General features: G+C 41.5%; 1 protein-coding gene across 6 annotated transcripts in view; it reads left to right on the top strand.

Annotated features, from left to right (window-relative positions):
- GHR (growth hormone receptor) overlaps positions 1-13,061 on the top strand; it is a 283,086-nt gene that overhangs the window by 204,934 nt on the left and 65,091 nt on the right. The window lies entirely within an intron of this gene.

Genomic DNA, 13,061 nt, shown 5'->3' with positions numbered 1-13,061 from the left:
TTACAATTTTCAAAAGTTTCATGCAAATGATTTCATATAATCCCCATAATAACCCTTTCTTTCCTCTACCCCTGTCTTGCCCCTCCCTCCTTCCCTCTCCCCACTGGTAACCACTAGTTTATTCTCTATTTTCTGTGAGTCTGCTTCTTTTCTGTTTTATTCATTAGTTTGTTGATTGTTTTAGATTCCACATATAAGTGATGTCATACAGTATTTGTCTTTCTCTGTCTGACTTACTTCACTTAGCATAATATCCTCCAAGTCCATCCATGTTGCTGCAAATGGCAAAATTTCATTCTTTTTATGGCTGAGTAGTATCCCATTGTACATATAACACATCTTCTCTATCCATTCATCTGTTGATGGACACGTAGGTCGCTACCATACCTTGGCAATTGTAAATAATGCTGCTGTGAACATTGGGGTGAGTATATATTTTCAAATTAGTGTTTTTGTTTGTACCCAGGAGTGGAATTGCTGGGTCATATGGTAGTCCTATTTCTAGTTTTTTGAGAAATCTCCATACTGTTTTCCACAGTGGTTGCACCAATTTACATTCTCACCAAAAGTGTATGAGGATCCCCTTTTCTCAGCATCCTCGCCAACATTTGTTATTTGTGTTCTTTTGGATGTTAGCTATTCTGCCAGGTGTGAGGTGAGATCTCATTGTGCTTTTGATTTGTATTTGCCTGATGATTATCAGTGTTGAGCCATGTTTCATGGGCCTGTTAGCCACCTGCGTTTCCTCTTTGGTAAAAAAGAATGCTTCTTTATTTTTCTAATAAGCTTATCCTTAGAGGTTAAGTAAGCCCAAATTAATGCAAAGAAAAAAAGACATAAAATAACTTATTGTGGGCCAACAATTAGTTTACTGAGTTTAGGAATCTGCATTTTTGTTTTATAAGTCCTGTATTGTATTGTCATTATTATTTTGAGATATTTCTTTACCTAGTGATCACATTACCAGACAGTCAAATTTGTCCCTTCAACCAAATCGCCTTGGGCTCTGAAATTCTGTCCACTGCTCCGTGATAGCATTACCTCACAACATCTTCATGCATGTGTTCATACCATGTGCAGGACTCAATGAGTTGTGTGCGCTGCACAAATTAATTATGTCGCAATTAATTAAGGCAAAGCCTATGTTTTCTGCTTCTTGTAAATCCCTCGCGTGACCTAAAAAAAAAAACGTGATCACATAGTAGGCACCTTCAATTAAATTCTAAGGATGGATTTTCTTTTCCTCAGTTGAAGTATGTGCTCGAGTCCACATTACAAAATAAAGGAAGGGAGGTTAGTGTACCTGACTGTGTTTAAGCCATTGCTGTTTCAGGGATCATAACGGCATCATGAAACTATAATTGGGGTTTTGTGACTAAATTGCAGAGTCCTTTTCTAATAGGCGATGTAAACATCATTTTTCTTGGAGGTGACTGAAAAGGAGGGTTGGTGCTGTTTTTAACAAACGTCATCAATTCATCAGTTGTGCCAGACCGCAAACTCTACAACCCTCCTGTTTTAGAATCATCTGACATGTTAATCTGCTCCCTAATTAATGTGAGGGGTTGTAGAAAGACTAGCTGTTGCTTATGTTTGGGTTATCCCAGCCAGTATATTCCAAAGCCTGCACTCAGCAGATGATGTGACTTATTGCTGCTTTCTGTAAGGAAATAAGAAGGAATCAGTTAAGAATGGTTTACTAATGGTGCGTGCTCCATCCCACACTGGAACCCTCCCCAACACACAACCACAATACACTGCCCTTCTCTTGCCCCCACAGTGGTGGTAAGATTTCCCCAAGCCATTGTCTTTGTCAAGTCATGGGGTCTGAGGACTGTAAGCTGTGGGCCTTGTTGGAATACAACCTCTGAGTATGGCAGATGTGTTGAAATTGCTGCCAGTCACTTGGCATATGTTGATCTTCTGTCCTTGTGATAAACAAGAATAATAGCTATTACCCTTCATCTGTGGCACGTCACACAGACACTGAGCTCCCCACGCAAGGAAGAATCCTATCCTTCCAGCTTCTCCTTATCTGAAGTTATATGCCTTTTGTCTCAGGACTGATTGGATAAAGTACCCCACGTCAACGGATATGTCTGTATCACTAGGCACCTTCCACAGTGCACTCACTAGGACACATGGCCACCTTTATCATCCAAGCAACTCACTGAGATGCAACAGACCCTAGGGCTCCCGTAGCCTCACTGTGTCACTGTGGACACAGTCACTGTATCACAAATGTTTAACTCCCTGCCATGCACCCAGCACTAGCTAGCTCTACACCTTGAGGAAGAAAGAAATGTGTAAGATATTGTCCTGACCTCAGGGAGGTCATATTCCCCCTAAGGAGATAGTTTTACACAAAAAGCTAGTGTTCAAGAACTGTCAGTTCACAATTGTAATGTATACATTTCCTATGTGCACTTTTCTGAATTCTCAGATTCAAAGCAAAACCTTGTGGAAGAAAAATAAATAAACCCTCCCAGAGTGAATCCTAGACAGAACTGTCCAAACGTAAATAAAGGCCACCACCCTTCTGCAGGCCACCTTTACTTTACGCTTGGGCTATCACAATAACCCTTCAGTAGCTGTCTCGCTCCTCTCTCCTTCCACACCCTACCCCGTCTCTCCTTCCTTATATCCATCTTCCTCTGCCAATAACGATTTTCAGAATCCAACATATCCCTCTGTTCTAAATAACCCTAACTATCTTTAGTACCTTCCCCACTGCCTAAATTTTAAACTGCAATCCTATCCCAAGACACTCAAATCCACCATCTGTCACCTGACCCCAGCTTGTAAGTCTAGACTACCCACTACTCCCCAGGACCACTATGCTTTCCCTCCTCTGGGACTCTGCTCGTGCCGTCCCATCTTCCAGAACTATCATCCTTCCGCCTCACCCAGCATTCTGGAAATATAAATCCTGCCCATACTTTAAGGTTCAGCCAGAACACGTTGACCCTTGGCCTGAAGCACTTCCTCCCTCCTCTGTGTGTGTCTTTGAGAGGTCACACGGTTTCGTATCACTCTGAGGGGATATATTACACGCTGCTTTGGAGTGTAGTTATTTGCGTATTTCTCTTATCTCCCCATCTGGATTATGAACAGCTGTGTCTTATTCAGAGTTGTATAACTCACAGTACCTCAAATGGTACCTTGAACGTTGTAAGTAATAAATGATATTGCAAATAAATTAACTAAATGGAAGTATCCTTAATAGCTCCCTGGCTACCCACCCTTCAGCACTCTTGACAATTCCCACCAGCCCCCCTTGTTATCGTGGAGCCTCTTGGATCTCAGGGGCGGGGGGTGGAGGGGGGGCATTCATGGAGGAACAGGTCTCGCCACCTGTGTTAATTGCCCATTAATCACCTTCAGTGTTGCTAAAAGGACTCATAGGAATCAGATGGTTTATACTCAGAGGATAGCTTCCTTACAGGCAAAGGATACACTAGGGCAACAGCAGATGAGGGGAGTGCACTGACCGGGGTCTGGAGAGCCCAGGTGTAGGCCCCTTCGTCCTCTCACTGCACAGTCACACCCACCAGGTCTGGAACCACTACCTGTGTGCCTGCCAAGCACCTTGGTACCAGGAAGCCCAAAGTCTGCTCGTGATGGAGTTTCCTAGAGTGAGCTCATCGTGTAGGCGCACCCTAGCTATGTGGACAGCCTTACCATCAGCCCCCAGTTCCACTGAATTTAGGTGCAAATCATAAATTTAATTACATTGCTAAGCAGCATTGACAAGCTGACATATTCTGCCCTGAAACAACTCAGGGACCCATGACTACAGCACATCACTTATCTTTAGTTAACACAGTCTATACATAGCATTGCCAAGTATCAGTAACTCTGGAAAAAAAGCACGCGGTCAAACCGGACCAGCTAAAATTAACCCACGCCATGCGCCACTTAAAGAATTGCCCATTGCGTTCATCTCTTCCTTCTCTTGCTCACCAAAAAGTATCTGTCCCAGCTTCTAAGCCCTCGGGGCTTTGCTTTCTGCGTGGACCTAAACCATGTGAATAGGTGTTTGTGTGGTAATGGGCACATACTTACATATCTTCTGCAGAGTACAGGCTTGAGAAATATTTTCTGGAAACAAAGAGCTATTTTTAAAAGTCCCATGAGGACTTTTTAGCCCATGCACGTGGGTAGCAGCATACTTCACCTATGCAGAGGCATAAATCTGAGCAAAGACCCACATATAGGATGAGAAGGATATTGACGGAGTTTATGGTTTAAAGTGGTAGGCATCTTGTATACTTTAAAGAAGGAACGGTGCAAACTTACTACAAAGAAAGCTGCTTTTAGTTGTCGGAGAGAGTGATGAGGATGGTTAGAATCTTCTAGAGAAAAGCAAAACGTTGTTAGTGCTCCTGAAGAAGGCAGACTCCCGAGTTAGGCTGCTGTGGTCCCATGTGCTTTGTGTTTTTCCAGTAATTTCATTTCTCTCTCACAGTTGGTTTTTGGCAGAGGATTTGATGATCGTATGGGCCAAATACTTAAGACTTATTAAACACATAGAGAAATTATTAAAAGATTGCACATCGTTCTGAGGGGGATTTTTCCTGTCCTTTTTTTTAAAGCCACACCTTTTCACTGAATTTGTCACGTATTACTATGAAAGTGTAAATTGTGTGATCAGTGGCATTTCCACCTCAAAATAAAATGAATATCCAACTGGAGAAAACTACTGAAGTTTCATCGACTGGCATCTGGAGCATAAATTTGTCCAAGATTTTATGAAAACAGGCGTCCTGAACATAAACATCCATGACTGAGGTCAGAATGCAGTTTTGAAAGAATCCCAAAAGATTATCATATTAGATGGGCACAGAAATGAATTGCTTCAATTTTTATAAGTTCAACAACTTCCTTTACAATGGTGAGTTACTTTTCAATAAAGACACTTATAGGAGACAAAAATTTAATATAGTAACTGTCATTTTGCTTGTTGGGGTCCTTACTGTACATTCTTAGCTGGACTCCTGTCCTAGCCTCCTAATTTTTCTTCCCTACCTCCTATTATTTCCCTGTCCCCAGCCATCCTACCCTCTGCTTCCACATTCATTCTTGTCTACCTTTGATCCAGTGATTCTTCTGCCCCATCGTCTTCAGTAGCTCCCCACTGTTTCCTAAATTATGAATAAACTCATCTCTCTGGCATTTAAGAAGGCCCACAACATAGCCTCATCTCGCTTATGTACTATGTACACCCATGTTTGTGTCCCCTGAATCCTTGCTTCATCATAGCCATTCATAATGACCCCTTTGTCAGAAATTCCCTCTTCTTACCTCCCAGGTGGGAACAGTCCTTCAAGGATTTTATCTTTAAGGCATACTTCAAATATCGCCTTATCCGCAAAGGTTTTCCCAGTTCCCCCAAGAGAATGCACACTTCCATCTTAGAATCTCTGAAGCCCTTTCTTTCTCCCTCTCTAGGAGAGGTAGTATATAGCACAGTACTTGAAGAACTCAGCCTCTGCAGCAAGACAGCTTTGGTTCAAGTCCCAGTTCTATTACTTACTTCCTGCCTGATCTTACCTAAGTTTCATGACCTCTCTGTACCTAGTTCTGTTTTGTTTTGTTTTACTTCTAAAATAAAGATGCTAATAGTACCTACCTCATAAAATTGTGGTGAGAATTACAAGTGTTGATACATTTAAAGTAGTTAGGATAGTACCTGGTCCCACGGTGTTTATTGTATTCTCTTGGGGCTCTTATTTATATTCCAACAAGAATTAGAATTGAACTGTATGAAATTTCCCATAGTCAACTCTATTTTGGACCATCATATCATTATGTCATTTGTTTCAACCTAATGGAGACTCATGCGCTTTCTGTTCCCTCTAATAGACTGTACTATTCCTAAGGATAAGGGCTACGTCTTTTACATCCTTGTATCTTACAGTACCTGTAAGGGCCTGGCAAATGTCGAGTGTTTAACAAACAGTCAGTGGATTCTGCATGCACACGAAAAAAATTCAAAAAATAGAAGCCAGGTTTTCTGCCTGGTATCTTAAGTATTCTTTGGCTACCATAGGGTACCTTTACGTCCTCCGGCAGTCATTTATGAAAGGAGAGAAATTAAAATATGCAGGAGGAGACATTTCTCTCGTCCATTACTAATAGACTTACAGTCTTCCCCAAAAGCCTTCCACAGAACCTTAGCTTCAGGTCATGGGACCAGTGTCATGGTCTAGTCTTGGGGTGTGTTTCTGTGTCATCACTGTGCTATCCTGTGGGCACTTCAGCTGCCAAGGCAATAGCAGCCCCTCTCCTGCCTGTGACCCATCCCTGCCCCTGTAAGAGCCGAATGACCCTCTCAGCTTTAATCATTCTTTTTCATCAGATATTTTCAACCTTAAGGGCTTATTAACTGACAATACAGCCGCAATAAGCACAAGCTGACAGTACACGTAAAAGAAACACAATATAAGGGAAGTGTGTCCGTGCAGGAACGGTATCTCAGAGAGAATGTGCAGCCTTTCTTGGTTACAAAGAACTTGAGCTTTGGACACGCATTAGAGAGCAGCATTGGACTCTGACATCGAAGCTGACATTGAATTCTTTACAGTCTGCTGTTTATAAACAACTCAGCAAATGATTCAGTAAGTAAACACAGATTATTATGATCCCTTTTAAGGAAACGGTGTTTATGTTGGCTCCCCCTTGCACCCAAACTAGTGGTAGCCCATCCTGACTCACAGACAGCACTGATATCCTGATAATGCCAAGCATCCTGCAAAGGCTCTTTATCCCCCTTCCTTGCTTCTCTGAGGTTGGAGGGAGGCCGGTAGACTTATGCACTTTATAGAAGAAGAAACAGAGGTAGAGACAAAACAGCTTCCCCAAGTCTCTTTGACAGACCAACAAGAGAGTAGAGAAGGTACCGTCCATGCGATGCTTTGTATCTGCTCCTAGACGAGCAAAATAAAGTGTAGATAATGCATGTTATTGAGAATTCAAATAACAGTGTTTAGTTATCTCAAAATAGGGACTTGATAGTGACTTTTTCCAGGCTGAAATACTCAGATAATGCCTGCTATTAGTTTCCCAGTGGTAGTGCTTCATTATACACTCCCTGCTTTCACATATAATTGTTGGGAGGTAAGGATTCTTTGTAAGATAAATATTAGGTCTTGACTTTTTTATCCTCCTCAACTCCCAGCAATTTGCTGAGCCATAATCAGTGGTGAGTAGATATTTCCCACTGAGTTTATGAGAGACCTGTTCTCTGTGCACGCGCTCAGACCAGCGTTAGTGAATGTCTAGAGGGGGAGTGAAACCACAGCTCAAGGTCAGCCTCCTCGAGCCCCTGCAGGTCCTTTCTGATTGTCAACATATATCAAGGTTGTCTGTTTATTCTGGAACCCAAACAGTAGGAAAAGAGTTAGAAATCTGTGGGCATATGCCTCGGAAAGCCTTGACTGTAGAAGTCACATTTTTTTTTGGAAGTCTGAGGATGATTAAGCATCTCTCTAAAAATTCCAGTGGGCCTGTCTGTACTCTACATACCCATTCCTAGTATGGTTTCTCTTCCAAAGCATAACACACATTTTTCAGGGGTGAAATCCAAGACAAACATTCTGTCACCCTAGGTGACCCCAGTGGGTGGTGAACTCTTTTTAGTGACTGGAAAGTTAAAGCATCCCAAAGTTGACTGTGACCTTTGAGTTCCAGACTGCAGCCCTGACGACTTGCTTAGTTCTACAGCTTCCAAACCAACTCTGTAATCACTGCTCTCAAGAGAACTCTGGCTTCTGTGCACAGAAGCCTCTCTAGGGAGAGACAGAGGCTGGGCTCTGTCATTCCAGAAAGGCCTAGGCTCTGTCATTCCAGAAAGGCCTAGGCTCTGTCATTCCAGAAAGGCCTTTGTTCATACCAGCTCCAACGTGTGATGCACAATTTTTCAGATAATGGGCACTTTTGCACTAAGGAAAAAACCTTGAATTCATCATACAGGTGGCCCCTGATTTTAATACAGATTAATCTATGCACTGAGAAAGCAGACTACACACCATATTTATAAAAAGATTTATGGAATTCAAACATAGGACCATTGAGTAGAAGTTCAAATAATAGAGTACCTTATGGCAAATATATGCAATATATATTTAAACCAAAAATAAGAGATGACGAATTACTAAATAAAGAACTTATCATTTAGAAAATAGGTTATACAACTTTCAAAGGGCTTTTAAATATATATAATTTATAGGAAATTGATTTGCATGTAATTCACAATATATGATACAAAATCAGCTACTTTTTTTTTAAGGTTAACAATTATTTGAACCAGGGGTTGGCAAACTATTGTCCTCAGTCGTTTTGTAAGTAAAGTTTTATTGCAACACAGCCAGATCTATTTGTTTCAGATTATTTATGGCTCTTTTGGGGATACAATGTCAGAGCTGGGTAGCTAAAACATAGGTCCACAAGCCTGAAATATTTACTATCTGGCCCTTGAAGAAAAAGTATGTCAACCCCTGTTATAAACAGAAAAAGATTGTTTCTATAAAAAGGTATTTTATGGAACTAGTCATCATGTTTGTATTGGTTGTTGTCTTTTAATCTCCTATAGAAAATTATTTTCAGTTGGTAACTGACATAAATGAGAATTCAGGATTCACTTTATGAATTTCCTTCACAGTCAACTCTTCTGAAATACACTCTATTGCAAAGTAAGATTAACAGTATCTGCTGATCGGTGTGGACTTGTACATTTTTATTATTATTGGTATTCCACCAAATGAAAGCTGAGCATCTGTAAATGCTTGGTGATGGATTGAATGGGCAATAATTTGCAACTGAACTGTCTGAGATATGTCATCATTATCACATAATATTTATCTTATGAAGAGTTACAGTCGGTGTAACACACAGCTCCAGTTTGAGGGCAGACTTGACTTTACAGGTTTGTGGATCGTCCATAAACCGACTGCTGCCACTGAACTCACGCTGAAGAATACAGACAGAAGACTCTCCTTTTAGGAAATCGTGCACCGTGAAAGACTCGTAAACCAGAAACCTCACAACATTGTAGTAGATGTTACCGTTCAGATGAATGGCCTTTGTGTGTCCTCAACATGTTCTCAAGTAACATTCATGTCTTTACTGCTACAGGTTATATTTTCATTTTCATATGTTATGGAAAAGCAGCCTTTAGCTCTTCTTTTTTCTCACTTAATATTCCTTAGTAAATAGAATTTTAACACGACAAATTTGGATTCATTGGAGAGCAAATATTTGCAGGAGTGGGTCTGTGCACCTGTCACTGCGAAGCTCCTGCCAAGCAAACCCCGGAGAAATGGAGAAACACCTGGATAGCATCCTTACTGCGACAGAAGCTCTTCTTTTTCTGAATTCCAAAAGCGTTTGAAGTTGTGCGTCTTTTGCATTGAAGTCAAGTGGCTTGTGTACATATGGTAGCTTCCCTTCAGTTGTAAGTTCTCAGAGGGAAGATCTTCCCTCATCTTTATATGCTCTGCTCCTTTCCTCCACAACATAAACAGGGCCTGATACAAAATGGGGGCTTACTATTGGTTAAATGAATGCCACATGAGTTCCAGGAATGACTTGAGAGCAAATGCAGAAGGGAAGTGAGGGGGGAGGCATTAGCTTAGATTTCATGGTGTTTGAGTTTGACATCCTCTCCACAACACTAAGACCAATACTGAGGAGAATTGTTTCCTGAATCTGAGAGCAGCAGATGCATTTCCTCTTCTGCCATTTTTCTTTCTCGTGGGGAAAAGCAGACAAGAAGGTCCTACAAAAGTATTGGAGGTGTTTGTTCTTATCAGCCACTAGTGATTGTGGCAAATTCTGTTATTGGTTTCAGTTGGTGTCCCAGGCTGTGGGATGAGCACTTTGGAGTCTGGGGAGCTGGAGACCCTGAGTTGGTCCTGTGTGTGTGTACCTGGCATACGGCTGACATGCTGTGAACTCTGATTTATCCATTTGTCAGTGGAGATATTAACATATATCTCAAATGGTCATTGTGAGGAGCAGATAGGTACACAGGAAAATTCCTGGCACAAAGTAGGTAAGGAATAAATATTAGATACTTTATTGTTTTTACTATTGCTGCTGCTACTACTGCTATTACTCCTCCTGAAAAAGTAGTAGTAGCCTGGGTTTCTGGAAGCATCCTACCCACGTCCTCACCCCACTCACCAGAGCTTATCTCCTGTGTATATTTTCTGGGAGGATAAGAAGGATGCTGGATCTAGTAGAATATATCTCATATTGGAGTAGTATATTTTTTAATTAATTTTTATTGGAGTATAGTTGATTTACAATGTTGTGTTAGTTTCTGCTGTACAGCAAAGTGAGTCAGTTATACATATACATATATCCACTCTTTTTTAGATTCTATCTCCATATAGGTCATTACAGAGTATTGAGTAGAATTCCCTGTGCTATACAGTAGGTTCTTATTAGTTACCTGTTTTATATATAGTAATGTATTATGTCGATCCCAATCTCCCAATTTATCCCTCCCCTCCCCCTTTCCCCCTTGGTAACCATAAGTTCGTTTTCTACATCTGTGATTCTATTTCTGTTTTGTAAATAGGTTCATTTGTACCATTTTTTTTAGATTCCACATATAACCAATATCATATGATATTTGTCTTTCTCTGGCTGACTTACTTCACTCAGTATGACAATCTCTAAGTCCATCCATGTCATTGCAAATGACATTATTTTGTGCTTTTTTATAGCTGAGTACTATTCCATTGTATATTTGTACCACATCTTCTTTATCCATTCCTCCGTCGATGGACATTTAGGTTGCTTCCATGTCCTGGCTATTGTAAATAGTGCTGCAGTGAAGATTGGGGTACATGTATCTTCTCGAATTATGGTTTTCTCTGGATATATTCCCAGGAGCGGGATTGCTGGATCATAGGGTAGCTCTATTTTGAGTAATTTATTTTTTAAGGAAGTAAAATTCTCACAGACTCCAGAGGATGCCTGTACAGGCCAGTTTGAGAAAAATTTATTTAAAAAATAAATGTTGGAGATATTTCTTTTCATTGTCACTTATCTCTGCAAAAAGAACACAACTTAATTTCGTATACCAAAAGACACCTGTTTGAGAAGCCCTGCTTTCATGTTCTGCTATAAGCACATCAACCTGGACTATAGGTCAGGCTGGCCCTTTAGAGCTGAGGAAGCAGAGAGCACTTACTGAAAGGGAGGGACTGAGAGGCTTGCCAGACTCCAGATGTCCAGAGGATGAGACATGGGTACCAGGCAAGAAAGATGGACGTCACAAGGAGGAGGTGGTGGGCAAGAGGGGGAAGGAGCAGCCTGGAAGCTGACTTCATTGCTTCACTGTCTTGCCTCAGGGCTGTCCTGAGGTAGCATTAGATCAAATGTTTACCACAGTACTTGGCACCTAGTAGAATGTTGTTCCCTTTCCTTCCTCTTTCCCCTGAAAAAGACTGTCCTTAGCTATAGAAGCAATGAAGCTGTATAGACAGCTAAAAGGTGTGCCATTAAAACAAACTTTTTCTACTTTTCCAAAGGGCAACTTTACCCCCTACTGAACTAAACTCAGACCCAAGCTTCCTTCTCTGAGCTTTTAGAACATTTAGTGCCTGGGGAGTCATTTGGCAATAATCGAGTACTGTTTTATTGCTAGGATTCTTTTATATGTATACATTTATAAGGCCCTGGAGTCCCTAACTTGAAATTTGTTTTTGCTTCAGAAGTTCGGCTGTAAGGAGGCTCTCCAAATCAAGTGTAACAGCTGCAACAAATAATATATTAACTAGTGGTTAAGTACACATCTAGGCTGTGACAGCCTGTTTGACTTGGGTTGTAGGTGAACTGTGACTGGCTCCTAGAGCTGGGTCAGGAGCTTTGCGGTTTGTACAGTGAAGGAATGCCTCCTTCACCATCTCATCCTGCCCTCACCACCCCTACCCTCTGTCTTCCCCTTCACCACACTTCACCACTTCCTGGGTGAAGAACCAGCTAGGGCAAAAGTTCTGAAATTTTTCTTTGGTACCTTCTGCCAAATTTAGCTTTTGACTGGATAATCTTGGTTAAACCATGAGTAAGTAACCTCCTAGGGTCTAGTCAGCCTCAGTGTGAGAAGTTGTCAAACCAGAAGAGCAGAGGAGCATACATCAACTCGTGCCTGTCTTGCAAACCTCTCCTTGCAGAGGTATTTTTAAGAGCAGGTGCCTTATTTATTAGTCATTAGATTTGATTTTAGGCATCCTCTCTGCTAATGGGTGGGGTTGTGTTCCTGTCTTGCTAGTTGTTTGGCATGGGGTGTCCAGCCCTGGAGCTTGCTGGTCATTGAGTCAAGCTGGGTCTTAGCGTTGAGACGGAGATCTCTGGGAGAGCTCTTGCCAATTGATATTCTGTGGGGCCAGGAGGTCTCTGGTGTAATGTGGACAGCTTTGACCTTAATTTACATCCTGCTCAATTGGTTCTAGTAAGGTAGCATCTGCTTCAGAAAAGGGCTTCAGATCAGCACAGACTCTTAGCACTGTGCCTTTACGTTTTCTAGAGAAGACTGTATTTTTTTTTAAGCCATTGGAGCATAATCAGAGTCCATATTAACTTGCTTCCCAACGAATTTCACCAGGATGTGGTTAGCCTGGTTTCAGGATTTACTGAAGCTCAGGTTCTTTTGTCTCAGCACAGAAGGAATTCAGGGTGAGGCAAAGTGTCAGGCAAAGACTGAGTTCATTAGCATAGGACCCCCCCCCACTCCTTTTGGAGAAACCAGAGACTAAGAGGGAAGAAGTACATCAAAAACATCCAGGGAGTCTAGGCGCTAAAATGAGAACAATTGGGAAAAGAAAGAAGATGTTTTCAGATGAATAGAAGCTGGGGATGAAAGAAGCAGCCTTCTCAGGCAGCTGAGGAAAAGAAGGAAACTGAGTCCAGAAGATTAGAAGTGAATTAGAATGATTTGAAGTCATAGGAGACCAAGATTTCTCAAGGTACCAAAAGAAAGGAAGCTCAGCCTTGTTCAGGCTGCAAAATGAAAGCTCCCTTCAAGTGAGATCCATATGGCTAATTTGACA

The sequence above is a fragment of the Orcinus orca genome, chromosome 3 (genome assembly GCF_937001465.1).
Source record: "Orcinus orca chromosome 3, mOrcOrc1.1, whole genome shotgun sequence".
Lineage (NCBI taxonomy): Eukaryota > Metazoa > Chordata > Mammalia > Artiodactyla > Delphinidae > Orcinus > Orcinus orca.
This window is presented reverse-complemented; position numbering and strand designations above follow the sequence as displayed.